Source organism: Aegilops tauschii, chromosome 7 (genome assembly GCF_002575655.3).
Source record: "Aegilops tauschii subsp. strangulata cultivar AL8/78 chromosome 7, Aet v6.0, whole genome shotgun sequence".
NCBI lineage: Eukaryota > Viridiplantae > Streptophyta > Magnoliopsida > Poales > Poaceae > Aegilops > Aegilops tauschii.
In genome coordinates this window covers 224963465-224978407 of record NC_053041.3, presented here as the reverse complement: position 1 = coordinate 224978407, position 14943 = coordinate 224963465, and positions in this window count along the sequence as shown.

Below are 14943 nucleotides of genomic sequence, written 5' to 3'. Positions count from 1 at the left end.
GGTTGTTATGCTTGCAGCAACCTGGGACTTGTAATTGCCTTATACTGATAAAAACGTCAACCAATGTAGCCCCCAAGGGCCGGGTCATTATGCAGTAATGAGCAGGGACTTTGTAGATATGATCATATAGATTTGAACAGCAATGTGTAGCCCCCAAGGGACGGCTTAGTAAGATAATACTGAGCTGGGACTTTTCATTGAAAATAATATTATATGATGTAACCCTCACCATGGGGCTTGAACCCACGTCCACAAGTTTAAGAGCTTTGTACTTTACCAACTGAGCAGTGGATCCTTCAATATAATGGATTAAGACTTGTGTACCTTGAATTGTTGACAGGAGCAATTGGTATCCCCCAAGGGCCGACTCATTACAATGTGATGAGTCGGGTCTTCAATAAGGTGATGAAAAAAAATGACTTTGCATTAGCCCCCAAGTGCCATGGTGCATGCTGGCAGGGACATGGGACTTGCATATTTGATGTAATCTCAATCTGAATAATGTAGCCCCCAAGTGTCGGATCGTAAGCCTGCAGCGACTCGGGACTATTCCTTCAATTGTAGAATAAATCATATCCATCGATAATATAATAGCCATTGTGCTAAGGCGACTTTGAAAACCTTAATCATAATACTGGTTATTGATAACCATAATAAAATCCAGCCATGTTGGCTATTTGAAGATTTGAATAATATAATCCAATGATTTATAAGCGCATGATTCCAATGGCGCAATCCCAATATATACTGGCGACTTATAGTCCAAAGCCAGGTCGGGTTAATAAACACCGGATATTATCTCATCTCATACTGGCGACTTATAGTCCAAAGCCAGGTTGGGTTAATAAATGCCGGTGATTTATAATCATGCTTTATTCAACCTGTTTCTGCATACAACAAATTTAAAGTGTCCTGGCGGTTTACCGCCGGACGGGTCATAATGCCCAACATATAACCCGGGTTTATAACCAAGGCTGCACTTAAGAATAATCAAATATGAAATATATCATACCTGTGACATTGAATCACATCGTTGGTTTACCAACTTTTTATAGTAAGGGTGATAACCCTAATCATGAGTACTGATAACTCCTTCCATATTGTGCCGGTTTATAATAAAACCGTACCGGGTTGTGATAAACACCGGATTAACCATATATAATACTGGTGACTTATAGTCAAAACCAGTCCGGGTTAATAAGCGCCGGATTATAATTGATCACGTATTGACAACTTGTAGTTGAAAGTCAAGTCGGGTTAATGAACGCCGGTTTATCAAAACATTATAAATGTCATCAAAAGAGAAAAAACATGGCAAATAAAAGCATATGAAAAACTTGTAGTCGAGGCTTTTCACGGGCTGCCAGGCCCCAAATTCGAGGCTTTTCATTGGCTGCCAGGCCACTGAGTTAAACCATTTCACAAAGCCTTTTAAGATGGTCCTCAATCCTTAACCAATCATCGTTTTAACTTTGGCAAGTTCAGGGTCTTATGAGATTGACTTGTCGAAGTTCGGCGGGTCATACCAGGTTTACCTGGACGGAGTGACTTACTTAAAAAAGGCATGCTAACCCGGGCTTTTGGGTGTATACACCAGGCTTCCAAGCCGTGGCTTGATAGCCTATTACAAGTGTAGATTCTTTGTTCATTGCGATAGCAAAGAATCCCCAAGCAATATTTTGAGCTGTGCTCAGTGGGTGCCTATGTTTGAGTTGTTCTTTTGCAACACACTCTTTGGCCCCTAAGTAGTTTTCTGGTGTAGCTATGGTTCAGACACGACCAAGCCCCCAAGTGATTTTTCTAGTGGCCTTGCGCCGATCAAGAGGTGTAGCTATGGTTCGAATACGACCAAGCCCCCAAGTGATTTTTATATATGGATTTATAAGCCGGATCAATGGGTAAGCAGAACTCCGCTTTATAAATAGAAGCCCCCACGTGATCAATAATATGATAAGCCAATAAGGCAGGACACCCATGTTTGAACCGCGCATCATGGCAGCAGGTCCTCTTCGGCAACCTTTAACTTTTTGCAAGAGATAAATTCTTCTTGAACTGGATGTTAAACCGGATATTGAGAGCTTCAAAGCTTTGTGGGAGACATCTTTCTCTTGAACCGGATTTTAAACCGGAATCTTCATTTTCAGCCAGAAATTTTCTGACGGCCTTTAAACTCGAACTTGCGAGAAGTTAATTCTTTTTTGAACCGTAAATTCTTAAACCGGATTTGAGAGCTTCAGAGCTTTGTGGGAGAACAGATTTCCCTTGAACCGGATTTTAAACCGGCATTCTTCATTTTGAACCGGAAATTTCCTGATGGCCTTTAAATTTTCATCCATATGGTAGTAGCCTCCGGGACCGGGTTATCTTTCCCTCCAACATCCTGGGGTTCTTGACTTCACTGAAAAACGGCAACATTTGCTGAGTCATATTACTGTAGCCCCCGAGTCTCAAGGTGACTCAAGGAGTTGGTTTGAGATTCTCCATATTTGACCGTGATATAAACCGGCATAAGTTGTATATCATTGGTGTTGATAGCACGATGTGAATCCAGAGAAGGTTGAGGTGACTGATGCGGGTTATAAATGATCCCGTATGAGCCGTGTCAGCAACTCGGCCAATGGTTCCTTCCAACTGGCTATTTGAAGTTAACCAAACTGTAGTGGCGGCGACTTGTGCGCCTACCCATTGGGCCACCCAACGCAGACGGCGGTTGATAGTATATGATAATTTGCCTCCATTTTGTTTGAAAGAAAACCGGGCTACCCAAGCTGTGACTTGCTCATACTCAATAAACAGCTCATGCAGACAGGTGCGGCCGGGTATGTTGATGTAGACCAGGCCGCGAGAGACAGACGACAAAGACGACCGCGACTTCAGAGGCGGCACAGACAGATGAGTCGGCCGCGACGTTATAAACCGGCGCGGGCGGGAGAATCGGCCGTGGGGGCGGATAATAAGTCAATCGTGTGTGTTGATGTAGCGGAGGTGCAAAAATAATATTTGCTCACGCCCCTTTTACAACACCTTTTTGTAAGGAATAATGGTCCTGCAAAAAAATATCATAGACCAAGTAATTGTTCTTTGACAAAAACAATATGTGTTAAGAAAAATAAACTTAAATGGATATCACCTGATTTGTTCGGACAACCGTTGATCTGCACGTAACTCTCGTAGACAAACCGGCGGTGGTATGACACTAATGTAAACTTTTGATGATCAGCGGTTGCACGTAATTGCTGTATCATCTTCAACAAGGTACCACTTGCCCATAAAACTTGGACGTGCATGTTCCTCCTTTTGCAGTAGCATGTTACTCACGTGTGTAGCATATGGGGGCCCTGTACCCCCTCAAAGTGCTCAAAATAAGATGACTCTATTTCATGTACTGGACCAGGCGACTTTCTTCCAATCGCAGCATCGACCCATACTCATACTCTATAGTCTCAACCAAAGCTGATTTCTCTTTTTTGACTTGGTCAAACGATGCATCCGTTGCTTGATATCGGCTCTGCTATGTTGAACCGGGGCATGTATACATAATGCTGCGTCGATGGAGACTTGACGACGACGGGCCATAATTCAGAGGCCAGTATCAAACAGCAGTATCCGTCATCTTCGCGCTACTTCACCTCCGCGGATCCGCCCGACTCTACCTCGGCCTCGACTGAAGTTGCCATTGACTCCGTGTGAGAGCCGCTATGTCTGCTTGTGGCCACAACAACAGATGCTTCTCAAAGGAGTTCAGGGTGGGTCAACGCGGCGGCGTCTGGAGATGGCTACAAAAAACGACGGTGAAGCGCCGGCGAGGGGAGCCCAGCTCGTGGCCGGCAGGTCCTCAGAGAACTAGGCGTGGACCAGGGTAGCGGCGCAGCCGGGTCGAGGCCCCTGGAGTGGCGGGTTACTTCTGTAATGGCGGAGAGGCGGCGACTTCAACACGGATCCGGCGTGAAGGAAATCGCAAGAGAGCGGAGTGGCGGGCAATTGGTGACCCGAGGGTTGAAACCAATGCGGGGAGGAGTCCAGCGACGCTCAAGCAGCGACTCGGGGCAGCTCAAAGGCCAGATGAAGGCGAGACCGCAGCGGCGCAACACCGATGACTCGGCGGCCCGGTGGAGGTGGCGTCGACTATGAACGCCACGACAGCGGCGGCGCAAGGCGAGGCCAAGGCAGGCATAGCCGTAGAGGCGTGTGGAGGAAGGGCCGTGAGGCCGGACCGGCTTGAGGCGCGGTGACGCGGGCCAGCACGGAGATGACCGCGAGGCAAGGCCGGCTTGAGAAGCGGCGGCGCAGGTGGAGGAGGTTCACGGCAGCTCGGATGCGAAGGACCCACTGCGGCGCGCGGAACGCGGCGAGGCGGGAGGGGGGAGGAGCGCCAGGCGCAGATGCACGCCTGCGCGGACGGAGAAAAGCGGAGGCGGCGAGGTGAGACCGTGCGGACGCGGCGGCTCACGGCCGGCCCGACGAGATCGGTGAAGCGAGACCGGCTCGAAAGCGGAGACCGAGTTTCCTCATTCCTCATCCACTTACGGGTCGTGGGCTGCTTCCTTTTTTCTATTTTTTTCAGCCAACTCAAAAGTTGAGCTCTCACGTGGATATTACTCAAGTGCTTCAATAGATCGGTTTGACCTTGGTCTTCACGCTGGACAAATCAATGGCTGGCAGGATACTTTCCGTTGAAACGCCTTTGGTTAAGATCCTTTAGCAGATTCATCTCTGACATGGCTTCGGTAATTTTGGCAGTCTTTCTCGGAAACCTGTATCCGGACGACGAAATCTTCAAATCAATTGCGGCGACTTTGCAACGGTGAATCAACACGCATCCCTAATTCTTATCTCAAACTTGGAATATACTAGCTCCAGGATTAATCAGAAAACAATGAATTGCCGGCTCTTCATGCCGGGTTATCCTGCGAGATTGCTCTGTGATGGCTCTTTTCCATCTGACATAGTGTGAGGACTTAGTCGTGAGGCCAACGCATCTATGTGGTAGCTTGAGAGGGGTTGAGCGGAATCGAGAGATGCAACACAAGACAAGGATTTAGACAGCTTCGGGCCCCGGGAAACATCATCCGGTAACAACCCTACATGCTGTTTATGGCTAGGTCTCATTATCATCACGAGGGAGTCGCCGTAAACCGGCTCTCCAAGTTATGTCTAGCCCTAAGATTCTTCTCCTGTTTTGCTTGTCCCTCTTTGGGGAGCCCTGCCCCTCCTTTTATAGGTTGAAGGGGCGGTTTACATGACTAGTCCTGGTTGGATTAGGATTACTCTATTACAAGTGGAGTCCTAGTCTTGCTTCCTTTGTAAGGAATACTCCTTATGCTTTCCTCTTAAACCGGCCCACCATAACATGAACCAGCCTTCTGGGCCTTGGGCCTAGTCCTTTATCTGACCCATCGTTGGGGTCATTCGTGAGTCGCCAGGCTCGTAAATCGCCAGACCAGTGAACCGCCAGACCCACGAATCGCCAGTCCTCTGGCGGGTTATGATGAAGCGCCAAGTCCGGCTGGGTTATACTTCCGGCCGGGTTACGCCGCGGGGTATATCCCCGACACTCCCCCTGCTTGCTGGGACCACCATACTGGGAGGCTAACTTGTGGGCCTACTAAGTTGACGCGGACGGAGGGCTTTATCAACTTAGTCAGCAAACGATTCTGTCACTAGTGATCGTTGGATTATTAACATCGAACGGTCGTCCTGCTTCTTCAACCTCTGATTTTCTTGCTCCAGCCGTCCAAACCACCGCGTGCTCTTGCCTCCCGTGGCTGGCTATGCTGCCGCGGAGGCCTCAGCCCCCACTAATCCCACCGCTGGCCAGGCCCTGCGGCGACGGCAGCCTCACACCGAAGCTGAACCAGTGAACCCTCGTACTCCTCTCCGCGTGGGCATCCACTGCCGCGTCTTCCCCGGCTCTGCGTCGTCCCCTTCCTAGGCCTCGCCGTCGTCCATCGCCCTGGTGCCCTCGGTGCGGCGTGGTCAACGTGGTTAAGGAATGACTTCCATTGGAAGAGTACTGTACGTGGAGAGGGTGACAGCTGGGTCCATGGCCGCAGGAAGGAAGTGCCTCCTTATTACACGCAAAATAATGATTCCTCCACCTAACAGCATGAACCCACGGACGGGCCACTATATTTTGCGAAAAAAAGTTCCCCCTTCACTGCTGGAACCCACCAGCTACATCTTGGCACGCCAGGAAGTGCCTGACAGTCGGGACCCACCTAGTCGAAGCGTATGTAGCGTTCTGATTCTGGTCGCGAACGTGTACGTACATACTCGTCGATCGGTCTGTCTGCAGGCTGCAGCGATGAACCGTGGCCGTGTAAGGAAGGGCACATGTCGTAGTAGAGGCGCGCACGTGTCGTAGTAGAGATGCGCATGTAGCATGTACACGTACGTACAGCGGCCAGGGTGCAAGAAAGTAAATATGGCCATGTACGTACATACGGGCGGGGTCTCGAACGCCTACTCACGCATACGTACGGCCAGGGCTCGTGTACATGGCTGGGTCGGAATGGAGAAATTGCGTCGTCGTCGTGTTCATGGGGAGGCAACGAAATGCGTCGTGTTCATCGGGAGGCAACGGAATACGTCGTGTTCATCGGGAGCCAACCGTCTTGGATGGAACAGCCGATCGAAACGAGGCCTAGCGTACTGCAGAACGGAGGAAACGGCCTTATGTTCGACCGGCCACGGTCGAAACGGGATCCTGTTCATCGGGAGGGGTCTGGCGTACCGCAAAACGGAGGAAACGGACTTCTCTTGGACCTCCTATGGTCGAAACGGGGTCGTGTTGATCGGGAAGGGTGTGGCGTACTGCAAAATGGAGGAAACGGACTTGTGTTGGAGCGCTACGGTCGAAACGGGAGTCCTGTTCAACGGGAGGGGTGTGGCATACCGCAAAACGGGACTCCACGGGATAATGTTCATATCCACCGTCGACTGCCTCCACGGGCTATTGTTCATCCACCGTCGACCTCCTCCAGCCTCCACCTGTGACTGTTCATCCACGGGCTCCTATTCATCTAGCCTCCACCGCTCCTCCACCGGCTACTGTTCAACCAGCCCTCTCCATGGGGTCCTGTTCAACCACCCCTCCATGGGCTATTGTTAATCCAGCCCTCCACCGGCTAATGTTCAACCAGCCCTCCACGGGGTCCTGTTCATCCAGCCCTCCACGGGGTCCTGTTCATCCACCCCCAACCGGCTCGATCGGGGTCGTGTTCATCCAGCGGCAACGGCCTCTACTACCACGGGGTCCTGTTCATCCAACCTCCCACCGGGAACTGCTCATCCGACCCCCCCCCCCCAACAACGCTCATTGCTCATCAAGGGAAGGAGGCAGCAGGGTTCGATCAGCTTTAGTTAGCAGCAGTAGTGAAGGAATCACTCGGGTTCAGTTAACAGCAAGGGATCGATCGCTCGGGTTCAGTAACGTGGCTAGTGCAATCTCTCGGGTTCAGTTAGAGCCCAACGCCTCGCTCGGGTTCAGTTAGAGCGCAATGCCTCGCACACACGTGTGTACGTACGAGAGAAACGCGCATTGCTTGGCCCCCCAACCACCCACCGTAACCGGGAACTCCCCCGATATTTTCCTCGCCCTCGCTTCTACCACAGTTTTTCCGTCATGGACGGCCCAAAGAATGTCATGCAGCTGCATCTCCGTCCCGCCTAGGACGAAAAGCCCATTTTCTGTCATGATTTTTTGTCATAGAAGTAGAAGCCCACCACAGTTATGATGATACCGGGTTTTGTCACAATTATCGTCATAGAAGTGTCATAAGCATGACAGTAAAAAAATTCGTTCGGCCCAAAATGTCACGGATGTGTCTTTTTTTGTAGTGATTGGAGAAGTGAGGGTCGACCTTGAACACTTGTGTTCATGCTCATGGAAATAATGTAGAATTTTTCATGGAAGTTTCTCAAAAATAATTATCCTCTTGTATATATCCATTGTATTATAAAAATAACATGCCAAGTTTTTGTTTTAGGATTATTAGATTGCTTGTTTGCTATGTGCGGTGCAAAAAGAAAAACTTTGGCTGTAGTGCGTGAATTTACATTTTTTACTGGAACGTCAAAAGTTTCTGAAAGTTTTACACAGTAATGCTATGCAAATTTTCTATTTTGTCCTAATTTTTTAGAAATTTTGGAGTTACGGAAGTATACTAAGTTTCCAGATTGCTACAGACTGTCCTGTTTTTGACAGATTCTGTTTTCTATGTGTTGTTCGCTTATTTTGATGAATCTATGGGTTGTATCGGGGGGTATTAACCGTGGTGAAGTTGGAATACAATAGATATAATGCTATTATGAAATTGGAATGAGTTTACAACAGTATCTAAAAGTGGTGATTTGCTTTATTATACTAACGGATCTCACAAGGTTCTTTGTTAAGTTTTGTGTGGATGAAGTGTTCAAAGATCGAGGAGTTATCGATATGAGAAGAATAAGGATAGACAAGAGTTCAAGCTTGGGGATGCCGAAGGCACCCCAAGTAAATATCGGAGAAGAATAAGGATACTCAAGCATCTAAGCCTTGGGATGCCCCGGTTGGCATCCCATCTTTCTTCTTCAACAATTATCGGTATATCTTGGTTTTTGTTTTGTTCACATGATATGCGTCTTTTCTGTTTATTTATGTTTCTTTTCCTTTATGCACCATGCTAGTATGAGATAGTCCTTCATTGATTTATAGAATGCTTCACGTGCTTCACTTAAATCTTTTGAGTGTGGCTTTATAGAATGCTCTTTGTGCTTGACTTAAATCTTTTGAGTATGGCTTTATAGAATGCTTCGTGTGCTTCACTTATATATTTTGAGCTTGGATGTTGGTAAATCTATATTAATTGTAGAATGCTCCATTAACTTCACTTATATCTTTTGGAGAATGAATAAGACTATCATCGACATTGGGCTTGGAAGAGTATCATTAAAATATCATGCCTAGCTAGGGGTGTTAAACAATAGCGCTTGTTGGGAGGCAAGCCAATTTTATTTTTATGTTTTTGGTTTCTGGTTATGTTTTTCAATAAATACACATTAATACCTATGTAGTAATTTTGTTTTGGTGTTTTAATTAGTGTTTGGGCCAAGTAAGACCTTTGGGATGGCTTACGATGATAGTTGATTTGATCTTGCTGAAAAACAGAAACTTTTGCGCCCAGTAAAATAATTTTCAAAAATCACAGATGTGTGATTTTGATCTGAATTGTTTACACAAGATTGATATACAAATTTCCTAGGTTGTCCTAATTTTTAAAAAAAATTGGAGTAACATAAGTATGGTTTTTGTTCAGATCATTACAGACTGTTCTATTTTTGACAGATTCTGTTTTCAATGCATAGTTTGCTTGTTTTCTAGTTTCTATGGCTTATATTGCTCAATATAAATTTTAGAAATGATATGGTACAGTAGGCACTGTGTGAGAACAATTATGAATCTTATCTTGACAGTACCAAAGTTAATGATTTGCTCTTTATCATGCTAACCCATCTCACGAAGTTCCGTTAAGATTTGTGTGATTGAAGTTTTCAAGTTTTGGGTGAGATATCAATATGAGGAGAATAAGGAGTGTAAAGATCCTAAGCTTGGGGATGACCAAGGCACCCCAAGGTAATATTCAAGTAAGACTCAAGCGCCTAAGCTTGGGGATGCCCTGGAAGGCATCCCCTATTTCGTCTTCAAAACTATCGGTATACCTTACTCGGAGCTATATTTTTATTCATCACATGATATGTGTTTTCCTTAGAGTGTATTTTCATTTTACTTGTTGTTTTAATAAAATCATTGGATTTGAGATCTTGAATGAGAGAGAGTCCTACCATGGCTATTTAACTTTTTGACTACTCGATCTTCACTTATATCCTTTTGAAGTAGTTTGTCATTTACTCTCGTGCTTCACTTATATTCTATGAGTAAATGTTTGAATGAATTGAATATGATAAGTATGAATTTATATATGTTTCATATGATTTTCCCATGGGGAGTAATGACTTCACATATAAGAAGTATAGGTGGTAAAATTTATTGAAAGTTAGCAAACACAACATTGGTCACTTGAACAATTCATGAAAGAATACTGAAGGAAGAGAGATTTCACATATAACTATACTATCTTGGACATCTTCTATGATTGTGATCCCCATTAATTATTTTGAAACTTGAGAAAATAAGTTGAAGTTGGAAAAGGAAGACAACGTAATGAGTTATGTTTGGGTATATTTTTATAGAAGTTATATTGTTATGGATCCTCCAACACGTGGTGCTTGCTTAGGATCTTTTGGTAGTCAAAATTTTGTACTAAGTAGAGATACTTGATACGTCTCCAACGTATCTATAATTTTTTATTGTTCCATGCTGTTATATTATCAATCTTGGATGTTTTATAATCATTTTATAGTCATTTTATATCATTTTTTGGTACTAACCTATTGACATAGTGCCAAGTGCAGTTGTTGTTTTCTACATGTTTTTACATCACAGGAAATCAATACCAAACGGAGTCTAAACACAATGAAACTTTGCGGAGATTTTTTTGGACCAGAAGACACATAATGGGCCCTGGCTGCGCCTGGGGGGTGCTCCGAGGAGAGCACAAGCCACCACGGCGCGCTAGGAGGCCCAGGCGCGCCCTGGTGGGTTGTGCCCACCTCGGGTGCCCCCTGGACCGCCTCTTTGCTCTATAAATACCCCAATATTCCCAAAACCCTAGGGGAGTCGACGAAATATTGATCTAGCCGCTGCAGAGTCCAGAACCACCAGATCCAATCTAGACACCATCTCGGATGGGGTTCACCACCTCCATTGGTGCCTCTCCGATGATGCGTGAGTAGTTCTTTGTAGACCTTCGGGTCCGTAGTTAGTAGCTAGATGGCTTCCTCTCTCTCTCTCTGAATTCTCAATACAATGGTCTCTTGGAGATCAATATGATGTAACTCCTTTTGCGGTGTTTTTGTTGGGATCAATGAACTTTGAGTTTATGATCAGATCTATCTTTTTATATCCATGAAATTATTTGAGTTTCTTTGATCTCTTTTATGCATGATTACTTATGGCCTCGTATTTCTTCTTTGATATTTGCGTTTTGTTTGGCCAACTTGATCTATTTATCTTGCAATGGGAAGAGGTGCTTTGTAGTGGGCTCGATCTTATGGTGCTTGATACCAGTGACAGAAAGGGAGCCGACACGTATGTATCATTGCTACTAAGGATAAAATGATGGGTTCTATCTCTACATAGATAGATCTTGTATACATCATGTCATCGTTCTTATTGCATTACTCCGTTTCTCCATGAACTTAATACACTAGATGCATGCTGGATAGCGGTCGATGTGTGGAGTAATAGTAGTAGATGCAGGCAGGAGTCGGTCTACTAATCTTGGACCTGATGCCTATGTAATGATCATTGCCTGGATATCTTCATGATTATTTGAAGTTCTATCAATTGCCCAACAGTAATTTGTTCACCCACCGTTTGCTATTTTTCTCGAGAGAAGCCACTAGTGAAACCTACGGCCCACGGGTCCCTTTCTCATATTATTTGCCTTTGCGATCTATTTTCCTTTGCTTTTATTTTCAGATCTATTCAACCAAAATACAAAAATAACTTTCTGCAATTTATTCTTATTTATTTTATTTGGCGTTCGATCTATCAATCTACTACAAGTTATCTCATGTCTGTTTGCCTATCTTGAGGCGCTGTACCCGGAAAGGATTGACAACCCCTTTAACATGCCGAGTTGCGAGGATTTGTTATCTATGTGTAGGGGTTGTTTACGTTGTGTTGCTTGGTTCTCCTACTGTCACGACCGGTTTTTCAATAAAATAATTATTGAGAAACCAATCCCTGTTACGGACCAGCGAGGAAGAATTCCTTCTCACTGATAGACAATACATTGGTCACAGACGAAAAATACCAGGAGTACTAAATATAATACAAAGTTGAGCAGAGACTGCCCAACAATTTATTACATACACGCCGATAAAACAACGCGGCGGATCGGGTGGCAAAACTACTAACTCACGATAAAAACGGTGGTGGAAATATCATCGCGAAGCGAGTGACAAGATTCCAGCATACTACAACTCTTCGAGCGTCGGAGTGAGGCTCGAGAATACTTATTGCGGGTGGCGGAAGCGTAAACGATACAAGTGACCAATATCCGGGATCGCGCAGGACTGACTGGGACTCCTCTAGGCGTCGGATGCGCTATCAAACTCTTCATCCAAGAGATCGCCTTCGTCAACATCTGGCCAAATCAACAAGCCAGGTGAGTACTATGAAAGTACTCGCAAGACAGTTCGGACATAAGGTATAACAAATGCAAACATGGAGCACATGAATAAGTTAACCAGTGCGATCAGACACAGAGATAATAAATATTGGGTGCCAAGCGAGGGTTTGAATGACGCCTCGAGCGGAAACTGCAGAATAGTAATACTGGTGCCAAACGAGTGTCTGAAAGACTCCTTGAGAGGAAAATGCGGAATAATAATACAGGTGCCAAACGAGTGTCTGAAAGACTCCTCGAGCGGAAAATGCGGAATAATAGTACAGGTGCCAAACGAGTGTCTGAAAGACTCCTCGAGCGGAAAATGCGGAATAATAGTACAGGTGCCAAACGAGTGTCTGAAAGACTCCTCGAGCGGAAAATGCGGAATAATAATACAGGTGCCAAACGAGTGTCTGAAAGACTCCTCGAGCGGAAAATGCAGAACAATAATGCCACAGTCGGGCGTCGGGGCGACACCACATAAAGGGCTTATAACAGAAAGTAAAGACAATGCATGCCGCAGTCGGACGTCTGAGCGACATCACATAAAGGGCTTATATCGAAAGTGAGAAACGAGTACACGCCACAGTCGGACGTCTGCGCGACGTCTCATAAACGGCTTATATTGTAACACAACAATACAATAGTTCGGGAATATAATTTATCACAAGCACGAGACAAATATAATGTTAGTCCATCCACAGGGATAACAATGAAATTGAGTTTACCACTTGAGCTTGTTCACCGGGGGCAAGATTTTCACACGGATAGATTTGGATATAAAGTCTACATTACTGATCATGGATACGATGATTTGGAAAGAATTGACTCTGCAGAGTTTGTACTTAACCACAGCCAACGGATTTCAGTAGTCACGGGGACTAGTTCCGTCTACGGTGTTCTGGAAGGAACACGTCTAACCAGTACACACCCAATTTAACCATCCGAAGCCAGGGATCACCCTCGGCAACATTCAGGAAAAACCCTGAGTCGGGGAGGCTACAACCTCGCGTAGCATGGGATCAAATTTATATACGCGCGCTATAAGGGGGTGCCCCCCTCTCGGTCCCAACCGGAAACACCCATGCCCCCTGACCGAATGACTGGCTTTAATCCTGGGCCAAGGTACCATCATCCCGGCCTCTCTGTTTGCTGTGTACACGGAAAGAGGTTACCAACTTACTAAACCGTATCCTGGCAATGAGACATGTGGTAGCACGGAAAGGGGAAGGGATGATAACACGGCTCCAACCATGTTAACGTCGGAAAAGTCAGATGACACAAGGCTGGCATGCTACAACAGTACCACCTTGCTGCCCTTCATGTCACCACATGATTAGGCCACCTCTCATCAGAGGTCATCGCAACTTTGGAACATGCGGAAAAGGATCGATAACGTGGCTCCAACCACGTTAACGTCGAAGAAAGTCGGATGACGCAAGGCTGGCATGCTACAACAGTACCACCTTGCTGCCCTTCATGTCACTACATGATTAGGCCACCTCTCATCAGAGGTCATCGCAACTTCGGAACAACCGGGTCGTTGCCTTACAAGCAACAAGGTATTTATCGACACTCACATGCCACGCACAAACTTTCACATGAACATGCAAAACATCTGCCATATCAAATGTTCAAACATGCTTGCCTGGTTCGGAGAAGTCGGAGTCTAGCTCGGCGAAGTTCGCGGCTCCGTCCCCTCTCCCGGAACCTACGGCAATCACGAAACGGGGTACTAACGTGAAAACCAACACATGCACAGAAACTTTGCCAAATATTTTTCAAATAAATCCCATAAAAAACTAGACAAAATTTGAAGATTGTCAGAAAAAGAATCACTCAAAAATACCTTTTTATTAAAAAGTTATAAAGGTTTCTGTCCAGGGACCTTTCTATAATGAAACAGAAAAGTTCCAGGGTTTTAACTGAGAAAACAGAAAACGCTTCGGCTGGGAATGCGCAAGCGCAAGGAGAAAACGTATTTTGCCCGAAGGAGCCAACAGAAAACGGTTCAGGGAAATAGAACAGAGGCTGACACGCGGGGCCCGCATGTCAGGTTTGAAAGCTCGCCGGCGCCCGAAGACGGCGATGGACGCCGGCGTCGAACCACGGCGAGTTAGGAGAAACGGAGGGTACCAAGAGCTTCAGTGTCTTCTTCCGCGTCGGTGGGTGGTGGACTCGTCCAACGGGGAGCACCACGTCGACGGCGACACTATCTCCGGCGGACGGCGGTTCGGGTGAGGTTGGGGAACTCCGGTGGAGGGCTGCAAAGTACGAATTGAGGCGCGGGTCAGAACGGGTGATGCAAGGAGAAGCTACTGGCAAGAGAATGGGGGCTGTGGAGCACACACGGGGGCGAATCGGGCTAGACCCCGTGGCGGATCGCGGCGGCCGGAGTCGAGGAAGGAGACCTCCTCGGGGCTCTTCCAGTGGCTGGGCGTGCTCTAGGGGAAGTGTAGGGCTGGTGGGTGCTCGAGTTGAAGCTCGGGGCCCCTATTTATAGGAAGATCGACGGGGTGGCCGTGAACAGAGAATCTCCGGCGAGCGATTACGGCGGAGCAGTGGTTTGGCAGAGGGTTTGAGCGGTCGACCAACATCAGTGGATGTTACGGGACTCGTTTTGCAGCTAAACGGAGCTGGCCCTGGCGTAATGGCGTCTGCCCACGGT